We start from the raw sequence: 13198 nt of genomic DNA on the forward strand, positions 1-13198 counted from the left end.
ATAGCTCCTGAGTTCTCACCTTAGACAACTGGTAACTGGTGATGTCACTTACTGAGATGAGGAAGACAGGAAGAGAGTGAAGTTTGGAGATGAATACTGTGTTCAAGGTCTCTATGAGACCTCCAAGGGAATGTCAGGGCAGTGGCTGAGTATAAGAATCCAGAATTCATGAATAAGGTATGCATTTAGAGTCCTTGGTGCATAGATAGTATTTAAAGCCTGGAGGTGGTCAGGGCACACCAAGGGAGAGAAGCAGAGGAAAGGGCTGGGCAACGAGCCTGGGACCCTCTGCCATTCAAAGCTCAGTGGGACGAAGGACAAACAACAAGATCATGAAGGATGGACCTGAGCCTATTACCCATTCCTGTTTTCAACACTGTCTGAGATGTTGGGCGGGGTATGGGGGGTGGCCTACCAGTTGTAAATCCATCTAACCAGACAGGCATCTAACCCACCTCTACCCTCGTCATCCCCCCACCCCCACCGATCCTGCCCTGTTCTTTGGTTTGTTTAGTCCATTCCAGTCCAATACACTTTGCTGAGCGCCTACAATGTGTCAAATACAGAACACCTCCCAGCAAAAGGTTCATGGTCTAATGGGAAAGCTGACTGTTGGCTGACCACGTCAGTGCCCATGTAGGTAACTCTCACTTATTCAAGCAGTAATTCAATTGCCATCGATTGAACTATGGTGTCCAGTATAATGAAAAGAGCTAAGAATGCAAAGCCAAAGGAGTCATGCACAGCCTGCTTTCTAGGACCTTCTAGTCTAGTGGGAAAACAGACCTAAATGAGATATCTCACTAAAATATGACAAATTCTCTCATGGGAGACTTTACCATATGCTCTACCGAAACCTATTTCTACCTAGGGAGAGAGGTCGCTTTGCAGGAACCAGTCACCCCCTGATCACCTGCGTCTCTCTCTCTCTCCCCAAAACCTTCCTGTCAGCATGTGATGCAAAGGGCCCATCCAGAAGGAAATGAGTCATTTTATTTCATTTTATTTTTATAAACAACGTATTTAACAGAGTTATTCCTGGGTTTCAATACTGTTGCCGTTGAGCAGATGCAGACACGGTCACACGTGTTTGAGTGTACACACACCACACAGACGCACAAAAACACACGCACGTGTGCACTCCCCCCCCCCAACTGTTTTCTGGCTTTCAAATTTCTCAAGTGTTAGGTCATTTTCCACCCTGGCCAAATGGCTGTCTGCCGAGTGCTGGGGCGGCCCGTTAATCGTCCCAGTCGTAATATAAAACACAGCCCTTATTGACAGTGGGTCTGCTTGTAGAAGCCGGGCTGCCAGCTCGTAAAGCAGGGCCCGGTGTCACTCCCACAGAGCGGAGGCAATAAAGGGCACGGGGGAATTACCTTGCGCTCCAGCAGCTGGCCGCACCGCGGGGACCGAGGCAGTAGGCCTAATGGGGCCCCTCACCCCCAGCCCCTTGTAAAGCATGGCCATTAGACAGCATTCCTCCTGCCCCTGGAGCCGCGGCTTTCGGGGAGGGGAGCAGCTTCCTGAAAGAGGCACTGTCCCCAGATCCCAGGCTGGTACAGGGATCCAAAGTGCCCAAGTAAGAGAAAAGTGACATCTTGGGGTCTTCAGCATCTCCCGGCAATGTGTAGCTGGGGCTCATTTCCATAAGACTTGCTGTTGCCATGGTCTCCCGCCGTTCTGCCCCACCCTCAGAACTTCTCAGCCAGTGCCAAGGGGGATGGGCCCCACTCAGCTTTCTCTGTCTGGACCCCCAAGCAGCACAGCCCTGTTGGGACAAAACTCTGAGGGCTGATGGTTCCCGAGCAACCAGGGATTGCTCGCACAGAGTCCTCAGGGACAAACCACTCCCAAACCTTCTACACTTTTCTTGAGGTTCTGATCATTCTCCCAGGAGATGGCCTCCACTCCTAGGGCCAGGGAAAGGACATGTCTTTATTCTTCCCAGTGCCAAACCCTCAAGCCCAGTTTCATCTGCTGCTCTCCTGGGCCCTTCCCTCTTGTCCCAACAGGAATGTTGTTGTCCATTCTGTTATTTAAGGCCAGACCTCCTGGCCCTGCTGCCTAACCCCAGCTCGGGCTCCCTCTGGGCACTTTGGTCCTCCCACTTTGTTTATTTGGTTTCTTCCTCTCAACCTTCCAACACATTTGTCTTAGCCATTAAAAAAAAAAAAAAAAAAAAAAAAAAATCCCAAACCAGCCCTCTCCCGCTATTGTTTTCTTGTTCCCTTTCCCTCCACTGGCAAATTTCTGGAAAGATTTGACTCTAACTGCTTTCTTCATTTCCTACCTCCCACTCTCCTTGCCCAGCTCAAGCCCAGCTTCTGTTCCTGTCACCCATGATCTTGTGCAGCAAGTGTAAATTATACAGAGAGAGCAAGGTCACTTGTGCCCTAGAGGTAAGGAGGTGGGTTTATTATTTTAAATAAGGAAGTTAGGACAACAAAGGCCTAAAGGAGGCAAGGCATGAATTGTGTTTCTGTCTCAAGAAGAGTCTTTTAGGCAGTAGGAATAGCCAGTGCAAAGGCCCTGAGGCAGAGTGTGTCAGGCATATATGTGGACCGAAATCAGGAAATCAGGGTAGAAGGGGTGGTGGGGCAGGAAAGACAATGAGACCCAAAAGAGCTTTGGGGGCCATAGGACTTGGGCTGGCTAGGAGGGGCACAGGGTCAGTGCTACGTGGAGAAGCAACATGATCTGAAGGTTTGTTCCAACTAGGGAATGAGAATAGGCTACAGGAGATGAGTGAGAGCTGGTAGACTGGCAGAAAAGCTTAGGATGAGAATGGGAATATGGCAGTGGCACAAAATCCTGGGAACTCGGCTCTTCTGAAGGGCGTATAGACAGCCTGGGTCAGATCATTTCATGGAGAAACATTCCCTTTGTGGTAGAATCACACCACCAGGGGGCTGACAACGTCAGCAGACTTCTTGGAAGCCGGTGTTAGTGGCCTCCGGTACAGCGCTGGAGGTTTCTGGTGAAAAGTGATCAGATTCTGGATATTCTCTGAAGCTACAGTCAGAAGGATTTCCTGACCAGGTTGGATGTGGAGTTCTAGAGAAAGGCAGGGGCCCAGGATGACAGCCGGCTGTTTGGTGCCAAGGTAAGCAGGAACATTCACTGCAGGGGCCATCACTTCTGGAAATACGCTCTCCTGGGATTCTGGGGGCACTCCTCACTCTGTTCCTTCTCCTCTGTGGCTTGCTGTTCTTTCTGGAGTCCCTGGCAGCCTCACCCTCCTGGCTCTGGTTTTTGCTTGCTGGGCTTCCCCGCTCTTTTCTGAGGCCTTGCTGTGCCCCAGGTGACCTCCTCCATGGCTCCCACACTCCTACATGCAGTGGGCCCACAGACCAATGTCACAGCCCCGACTTCCTCAGGATTCCCAATGTCTCTCTTCCTGGATGTCTCAAAATATATCCAACTCTATAGGAGCACATCTGAGCTCACAGTGAGGTCACCGTACCCTGCCCACACTGTCCCCAACCCATCTCATCGGCCTTCAGCCAAATCTCCCCATGTTGGGGTCAGGGACCGCTACTGACCACCTCTCTTTCTCTCACTGCTCGTGTGGAAACCTTACTAAGTCCTACTGACTTCACCTCCCACGTCATTCTTGAATGTACCTGCCACTGTCCATGTTTGCCACCATCCCTCCCTGGTCACCTCCAGTGGCCTGAGCCTGGGCTCCTTGTGTTCTCTTATACATCCTGCCATGTCCTTTCCATCCTGCAGCTAGACAAGGTATCCCACATGCGAGTCTCTCATGCCGTCTGAGTTCTCAGCAGAAAGGTGAAGTCTCACCCTCGTTGCGAGGCTTGGCCCTGTCAGCCTCAGGAGAGAGGCTCCTGAAGGTGCCTCCTGACACTTTCAAGCCTGTCACAGTGTGCCCTCACCCTCAGCCAGCCACACCAGTCTTCCTTTAGTCCTGCTCTGTGCCACGCTCCCTCCCTCCTGCCCCAGGGTTCTTACACGTGCTCTTCCTTTCACCGGGAATACTTTCTCTCGCCCTTCAAGGAGGCTCAGTAGCTGTTTTCTCAGACACATCTTCCTCGACCTCCCGGTCAGATCTACTTGTTCTGTTCTGTTGTCTCCCAAGCATGTTCCCCCTTTATTTTAAATTTATATATATATATGGATATATATATATATATATGGATATATATATATACACACATACATATATACATTATATATGTGTATATATATATATACATTATATATGTATGTGTGTATATATATATGCATATTTATATATATATATATATATTTTTTTTTAAGATTTTATTTATTTATTTGCCAGAGGTGGGGGGTAGAGAGAGAGAACAAGCCAGGGGAGGGGTAGAGGGAGAAGTGGGCTTCCCGCTGAGCAGGGAGCCTGAGGTGGGGCTCGATCCCAGGACTCTGGGATCATGACCTGAGCTGAGGACAGACGTTTAATGACTGAGCCACCCAGGTGTCATGTGTGTTCCCTTTCTTCATGACAGTTGTCCTTCTCTTTGAACAGTTCTTGCATCATGCCTGTTCCCCCACATGCCGGGGAGCCCCATTTTGCTCACCGCCATCTCATCACAGTGAAGTGAGAGCCCAGGAGTCACGCTGTCTGAATTTGAATCTGCTTCTGCCCATCAGTGGCTGCGCACTCTTGGCTAAGTACAGTGGCTGCGCACTCTTGGCTAAGTGATTTCACTTAACTAACGATGATAGTAAACCTATCTTGTAGGGCTGTCGTGAAACCTACAGGGCTCAGCCAACCGGAAGTGCTTGTCACAGTGCCTGTCCTGGAGAAAAACAAACACCGTGGGTGGATGACAGAGCCTTTATCGCTGGCCCTGGTTCTTCATCTTGCCCGGCCTCCGTGCCCTGATTTGGCTCCTGGGGGCAAAGTGAATTCCCTTGGCTTTTTGGTGTTGGGTGCGGCCATGTGACTTGCCTTGGCCCATGGAATGGGGCACAGGTGATAATACTCCAGTTCTCTGTCCTGGCCTTGAGAGACCTTGCCAATTCCCATTTGTCCTCCTGAGCTTTGGCCATTGTCACAAGCAGAGTGTCCCCGGGGTCACTGCTGCCCCTTCAGCCTGCGTCCCCCACACATGCAGCAGGCTCACTTAGCCAAGGCTGCGTAGACCCGCCAATACCTGGCTGACCCATGAGAATGAATGACCATTGTCCTTAGCCTGTGAATTTTGGGATGGTTTGTTCCCAGCTTGTGGTGACAATAGGTAACCTGGCCTGGGAGATGTAATGTGCTTGGTACGGTGCCTGTGACAGAGAAAAACACTATTATGATAATTCTCTACCCATGTTGGCATGTTCTCAGGCTGGGTCCTAAAGGCCATGCCAGGCCTTCAGAGCTGTCTGCCCTTCATGTGTCATGGATCAGCCAGGACTCGGCTGGAGATGCAGATAGACAGATAGATCGACAGACAGACATGGACAGATAGACAGACACAGATAAACAGACAGACATACAGAGGGATCTGTTATGGGGATCTGGACTCACACACCTGTGGTGGATGGTCAGGTGAGCTCTGTAAGGCCCTTGTCTCAGGTCTGAGACAAGGTCTGGAGCTAGGGCAGGTGGTCAGGAAGCGAAGGTGGATGTAAAGCGGGAAGGATGGGGACAGGCTGGAGCCCGCAAGGATGAGAAATGTGCCAGTTCCTGCTGCCTCTACCTTGATGGCACGAGTGTCTTTCAGAAGCTGGTGCCCCTCATCACGGGACAAAACTCACCCGCTTGGCCCTGGTGTGGAGGAGGCTAGAGATGGTCCAAGAGGAGGCGAGTGGTTGCAGTTGCATGGGTCGGTGGCTGACATAGCGAAAGTACCATGAAAAACCTACCGCCCTACCCTTCCACCTGTCAGACCTCCTGCACCCATCTCTCTTGTGACCCATCCTAACCAGAGACCCCAGGACAAGGAATTCTGGGAAGTGCAGTGAAGCTTCGCCTAGTTGGGACCTCAAAACCACCACACCTCATAAGTACCCCTCAGACTTATTCTTAGGACAGAAGTCACTGATCTAATGAGTTCTCACAATGGTGGGATTGGGTGTATCTGTTTCCAAGGGGATTTGGGCGCAAGCCTTTTAGCCAAAGGACTATTTCCATGATGATGACATCCTGGGGGTGTGATGGAGGAGTTGATCTTCAATGAACACCCTCCAAGGGCCAAGTGTTTTCTGCATGTGTCTCATTTAATCCTCAAAATAATTTTGGAGGTGGGAAATTTCTTACACCTCATCTAATGGATGAGGACACTGGAGTCCATGGCTTCTTATGTCCTTCCATAGGCAGCCTGGAGGTGTAAAGGGGAGTGAAGATTTATCTTCATTGTATATTAGAGAAGAGCAGAAGGCTGGCTCCTGGTTTGGAAGGAGGCCCCGCAAAAGGTGAGCGAGAGCACGCCCTCTGAGCAGGAGGGGAGGGCCGCAGTGTGAAGATCCAGTGGGCACACTTTGACCCCAACACAGTCAGGGCTCTGCTAGAAAGGAAAGCGGGATGGCTTGGGTAGAGAGCTGGGGGTCTGTGCCACCAGCTCAGGTAGGAGTGAGGGCCAAGGCATTTGAGTGCTTTTTCCCATTGGTTGAGCTGCTAATACGGGAGATCTAGAGGCTTCAGTTTCTGGAAGGCACCCATGGGCACTGTGAACACCCACAGCCCCAGGCACTGAGGCTGGGCAAAGGGGCAGGTAGCTGTGGGGTTCCACCTGGAGTCTGGGGTTGTTTGGAGCAATCCTGGTTTGTGTGCTGTGAGCACACTGCCCAGAACAGGCTACGCTGTTAGCCTCCCATGGATAGATGGGGCTGGAAGTCTTCCAGAGGAGGAACTGGGGGAAAAGACTGGCCTTTGTCCATCACCGTAAGGATGGATGCATGTGTCTCCCAGCCCTATAGGCTCTCACAGCACTAGTATCTCTGGCTCCTGTTTGGCACCCAGATGGGCTTCCAGAATGGTCGTCTTGGTCATCACTTGGCTGTGCACTGCTTTCCCCAACTGGAAGGATCTCCACTACAAGCTCACCAACTTTTTGAGGGCAGGACCTCTCTCCTACAGCTCTATTTCCTACCCTCTGTCCCACCTTTCCTATTTTGTCTCCAAGGTGATAACCTACCAGTTGGCCTCTCTGGCTTTGGTCTAACCAGCCCCTTCCGATCTAGTCTGGGAATGAAATATAAAGTAATAGCTCCCAACTTTTTGAAGAGCCAATTTAGTTTCCTCTCTCCCTCCCTCCCCCTCCCTCCCCCTCTCTCCCTTCTTCCCTCCCCCTTTCCCTCCCTCCCTCTCTATCTCTGCTCCCCTTCCTTTTCTTTTCAGTGTATAGTTACATGAATTTTAACACCTGTATATACTTGTGTCATCACCACCACAATCGAAATAGCTTTCTGATTAAAAAAAAAAAAATCCCTTGCCCTGTATTTGTAATGATACCCTTTTGCTACCCCAACCCCTGGAAACCCCTGGTCCACTCTCCACCATGATCGATTTGTACAGTCAGGAATGTCACATAAAAGCGATTATTCAATGTGTAACCTCTCGAGACTCATCAGAATGCCCTCGCGACTCACTTGAGTTGTTACATGTATCACTCGTTCTTACCTTTGTGCTACTGATTCCGTTGAATGGATGTACCACAGTTTATTTATCCATTCATCTGCTTACAGGCATTTGGGTTGTTTGCAGCTTTTGATTATTTATGAATGGATCTTCTATAAATACTTTTGTGTAGGGTTTTGGATGAACATACATTTTCATTTCTCGAGGGTAATGTATCCAGGAGAAGGCTTGCCAGTAACTCCGAGCTTAACTTTATAAGAGATGACCAGGCTATTTTTTTTTTTTAAGAGAGGTTGGACCATTCTGCATTTCCACCAATAGTGCAAGAGTTCCAGGTTGCATGGTATCTTTCCCAGAACTTGGTATTTTAACTGTATGCCATTCAAATCATTACATGGTTGTATCTAGTTGCATTTAAATTTGTACTGGCCTGGGGCACCTGAGTGGCTCAGTCGATTAAGCATCTGCCTTGGGCTTGGGTCATGATCTCAGGGTCCTGGGGTCGCATCTTCATCAGGCTCTCCACTCAGCAGGGAGCCTGCTTCTCCCTCTCCTGCTGCCACTCCTCTGCTGCTGCACTCTCTATCTCTCTCTGTCAGATAAATAAATAAAATATTAAAAAAAATAAATTTGTACAGCCCTAAGAGATGGATAATGATGTTGAGTGTGTTTTCATATGCCTGTTTGCCCACTGTGTATCTTTTTAGTGAAACTTCTGTTCAAGTCTTTGGTCCCTTTTTAAATTGGATTGCTTGTTTTCTCATTGTTGAGTTTTGAGTGTGTTTAAGCTCTTTGTTGGACTATGTGATGAAAAATTATTTCTTCCAGTCTGTGGTTAGTCTTTTCATTCTCTTAACAGAGTCTTTTGCAGAGAACACAGTTTTCATTTTGATGAAGTATAATTTCTCATTTTTTTCTTTTATGGGCCATTGTTTTAATGCTGTGCATAAGTACTTTTTTATTTTTTAAGATCTTATTTATTTATTTATTTGATAAAGAGAGAGATAGAGATAGAGAGAGAGCATGAGCTGGGTGAGGGGCAGGGGAGAAACAGGCTCTCTGCTGAGTGGGAAGCCCACTCAATCCCACGATCCTGGGTTCATGACCCGAGATGAAGGCAGATGCTTAACTGAGCCACCCAGGTGCTCCCGTAAGTACTCTTTGACTAAGCTCAAAATCACAAGATTTTATTCTCAAAGTTTTATGGTTTTATATTATATATTAGATATATGGTCTATTTTGAGGTAATTTTTGTATGAGGCACAAGGTTTAGGTGGCAGTGTTTTTAGATTGCTTTTGTCTGTGGATATCCAGTTGTTTCACCATTGGTTAAAAGGCTACACTTTCTCCACTGGGCTGCTTTGTGCTTTTGTCAAAAATCAATTGATCATATTTCTGTGGGCTTACTTCTGGATTCTCAGTGCCAGGGATTGGCACACATTTTCTGCGAAGGGCCACATAGTAAGCATTTTAGGATTTGTGGGCCATATCGACTCTCTCATATCCCTTTTTAAAAAATAACTCTTTCAAGATGTAAGAACTCTTCCTAGCTTGCAGGTCTTACAAAAATAGACCACAGGCCAGATTTGGTCTTTTGGCCCTCGTTCGCCGACCCCCTTCTCTGTTCCAACCCATTGATCTGTGTCTTCCCTGTCACCAACACCACACTGTCCTGATTACGGCAGCTTTATGGTAAGTCTTAAAATCAGGTAAAGGGAGTGCTCTAATTGTATTCCGTCTTTTAAGGGATGCTTTTAGGCCATTTTCATTTTATGTAATTATTGATGTTTTTGGACTTTGTTCTATCGTTTTATTCTGTTATGTGTGTGTGTGTGTGTGTGTGTGTGTTACTGTTACTGTTCCTGTTTTCCCTTTCCTGACTTCCTTTGGGCTATTTGAACATGCTTTTTAGCATTCAATTTCAACTTCTCTATTTTGGTTTTGCATACTTCCCTTTGTTGTGTTCTATTTACTAATCGTACAAAGGATCACACTATGCATGCTGAACTTTTCCCAGTCTGCTTAGACTCAGTGCCTCAGTACGTCAAGTGGAATGTTCTTGAACTCCACTTAAGTGGTTCCCTTAGTGACTCCCGGACCTTTGAGACACCTTTGTCTTATGACGTCTACATACACTGGGAGCTCCATCAGACAATGTTATTCTCTCCGCTTTCAACTGTTAAACACGTTTAAAGAACTCGAGAGTGAAGAATAGTCTACTATATTTACCCAGATCCCTAGGATGTCTGTTGCTCTTCCTGATGCTCCAAATTTTCTTCTGGTATCGTTTCCTTTCTGCCTTTAGAACAGATGTGCTAGCAGTAAGTTCTCTTCGTTTTTCTTCATCTGAGTGTAGCTATTTATCTGAGAGTATCCAGTCTACCTTCATCCCTGAAGGAGGTTTTCATGGATACAGAGTTCTGGGTTGACAATTCTTTTCTCTCCACATTTAAAAAATATTCCGTTTACTTCTCCGTGGTTTCTGTTGAGAAACATTCAGTCCCCTCAGACAGCCTCCTGTTCATCTCCAACACCTGGATCAGGGTCTATTTTCCATTCAGACCATGTTGATTTTCTGTGCCTCCTCCTGCCCCTGCCAGAAGCTGGCCACTCTTCTGCGTGCCATCACTGCACACACGCTCCATGCAGAGGTGATAGGCACAATCTCACTTTGGGCTCCCCTGCTTGTTCTCTGACAGGTCCACCGGCTGAGAGAGGGACAGAGATAGACAGAGAGAAAGAAAGAGAAAAAGAAGCAAAAGAAGGGGAGAAAGAGCAGGAGGAGGATGCATAGGAGGACAGAAAGGAGGATGAGGAGATGAACAGGAAAAAGCTGAAGATTGATCAGCTTTCAGGAACCTCACATGACCTCTGAGTTCAGAGACTGTTTTTGGAATTGACCCTGTTGAAGAAACAAGGTTCTCATGCATGGAAGAAAGCCAGCGTGCCACCACACAGTTGAGTCTTCCCTGGCCACCCAGTTGCAGGAAATTGCCAGATGGTTCTGGAAAGAGATGGTAAAGGGCTGAGGATGTTCCTGCAGGCTTGTTCCTTTGTTCATCAGGTTTGAAGGTCCTGCTCAATGTTACCACCTTTTTCAGTGGACCTCAATATTTGCACCCAAAGGAAACGTGCTTTAGCATTGATACATTTTCTGGAAGGCTAGTGGAGTGCATTTTGGATTTGGAAGGGTCTGTCAGAGAGCCTCAGCTCACAGTGACAGGGCAGCCTTTGGCTCTACCAGGAGACTCTGCCTCCAAATCTTTGGTACCTGCTTAGCCTCCAGCCTACCAGATTGCAGCCTTCTTCCTCTTTCTTTTCAGTCTCTCCTTGCCTCTCCCCACCACCACCACCCAGAAACAAAACAAAACAAAACCCCAAACCTCTTAAGGGCAGCCTCAGTTTCCATAGCTTCATCTCTGTGTTCAGAATTCTTTGTAGACTTCTGTGCATGTGACCTTATGTGTAAATACATTCTGGGCATGCCTGGGTGGCTCAGTCAGTTAAGCATCCGACTCTCAGTTTTGGCTCAGGTTGTCATCTCAGGGTCCTGGGATCGAGCCCCACATTAGGTTCTGTGCCCAGTGTGGAGTCTGCCTGGGATTCTCTCCCCCCTCTCTCTGCCCCTCCTCCTGCTTTCTCTCTCAAATAGATAAATATATATATTTTAATGCTCTTTAAAATAAATAAAAAAAATACATTCTGGAAGAGTTTCTCAAGTGCCAACCCCTCCCACCTCTCAAAGCTTTGCTCACTTCCCTATCCTCCATGAAGCTTTCTAGAACCACCTCATTTGGAAACAAACTGGGCAGAATGGGTTTCCACGTGCTGGACATGGGAGACCAGGTAGACTGGGTGTAGCGCCTGCCCTAAGAGCTCACAGCTGGCAGAGGCAGAGAGCAGTGAAGGATTGAGTAGTACACACAGTCTGTGCCCTGTGCCAATTGGAGGGCTGGTGGACCAAGCTGACTTCTGGGATTCTAGAAACAGGGGTTTTAATTCTTTTATAACTTGCTCACAACTTTCCTGGGCCTCAGTTAATCTAGTCCTGAGCTCAGTATTTGATTTCCAGACTCTGCTCTGTGGACGCACACCTATGCTCTGGCTGGTTGAGTGTTGGGGGGGTGGCGGGGGGAAGCTGAGAGGGGGGATGTGGAATGTGTCCCAACTTTGATCACATGATCCCTGCTTTTAACTGTGTCCTTTGCCTTATACAGGCAATTTCATTGAACAGTGTTTGCATGACTTTTTTTTTTTTTAAAGATTTTATTTATTTATTCGATACCATTTGAGACCTGATTTGTGACCCAGGATGTGATCTATTCTGGAGAATGTCCCATGTGTACTAGAGAAGAATGTGTATTCTGTTGTTTTGGAATGGAATGTTCTGAATACATCTGTGATGTCCATCTGGTACAGTATGTCATTAAGGCCTTTATTTCCTTGTTGATCTTTTGCTTGGATGATTTGTCCATTTCAGTGAGGGGGGTTTTAAAGTCCCTTACTATTATTGTATTATTATTTATGTGTTTCTTTGATTTTTTTATTAATTGGTTTATGTTGTTGGCTGCTCCCATGTTAGGGGCATAGATATTTGGCCTTTATTTCCTTGTTGATCTTTTGCTTGGATGATTTGTCCATTTCAGTGAGGGGGGTTTTAAAGTCCCCTACTATTATTGTATTATTATTTATGTGTTTCTTTGATTTTTTTATTAATTGGTTTATGTTGTTGGCTGCTCCCATGTTAGGGGCATAGATATTTAAAATTGTTACATCTTCTTGTTGGACAGACCCTTTGAGTATGATATAGTGTTCTTCCTCATCTCTTATTATAGTCTTTTGCTTAAATCTAATTATCGGATATAAGGATTACCACCCCAGCTTTCTTTTGATGTCCATTAGCATGGTAAATTGTTTTCCACCCCCTCACTTTAAGTCTGGAGGTGTCTTTGGGTCTAAAATGAGTTTCTTGCAGGCTGTATATTGATGGGTTTTGTTTTCTTATCCATTCTGATATGCTGTGTCTTTTGTTTGGGGGCATTTAGCCCATTTACATTCAGGGTAAATATTGAAAGATATGAATTTAGTGCCATTGTATTGCCTGTAAGGTGACTGTTACTGTATATTGTCTCTGTTCATTTCTGGTCTACTACTTTTAGGCTCTCTCCTTGCTTAAAGGACCCTTTCAATATTTCCTGAAGAGCTGGGTTGGGGTTTACAAATTCTTTTAATTTTTGTTTGTCGTGGAAGCTTTTTCTCTCTTCTTCTATTTTCAATGATAGCCTAGCTGGATATAGTATTCTTGGCTGCATGTTTTTCTCATTTAATGCTCTGAATATATCATACCAGTCCTTTCTGTCCTGCAAGGTCTCTATGGATAAGTCTGCAGCCAATCTAATATTTTTACCATTGTATGTCACAGACTTCTTGTCCCGAGCAGCTTTCAGGATTTTCTCTTTGTCGCTAAGACTTGTAAATTTTACTATTAGGTGACGGGGTGTGGACCTATTCTTATTGATTTTGAGGGGGATTCTCTGTGCCTCCTAGATTTTGATGCTTGTTCCCTTTGCCATATTAGGGAAATTCTCTACAATAATTTGCTGCAATATACCTTCTGCTCCCCTCTCTCTTTCTTCTTCTTCT

Source organism: Mustela putorius, unplaced genomic scaffold (genome assembly GCF_011764305.1).
Source record: "Mustela putorius furo isolate JIRA1106 unplaced genomic scaffold, ASM1176430v1.1 tig00003867_pilon_pilon_pilon, whole genome shotgun sequence".
NCBI classification, from domain to species: Eukaryota; Metazoa; Chordata; class Mammalia; order Carnivora; family Mustelidae; genus Mustela; species Mustela putorius.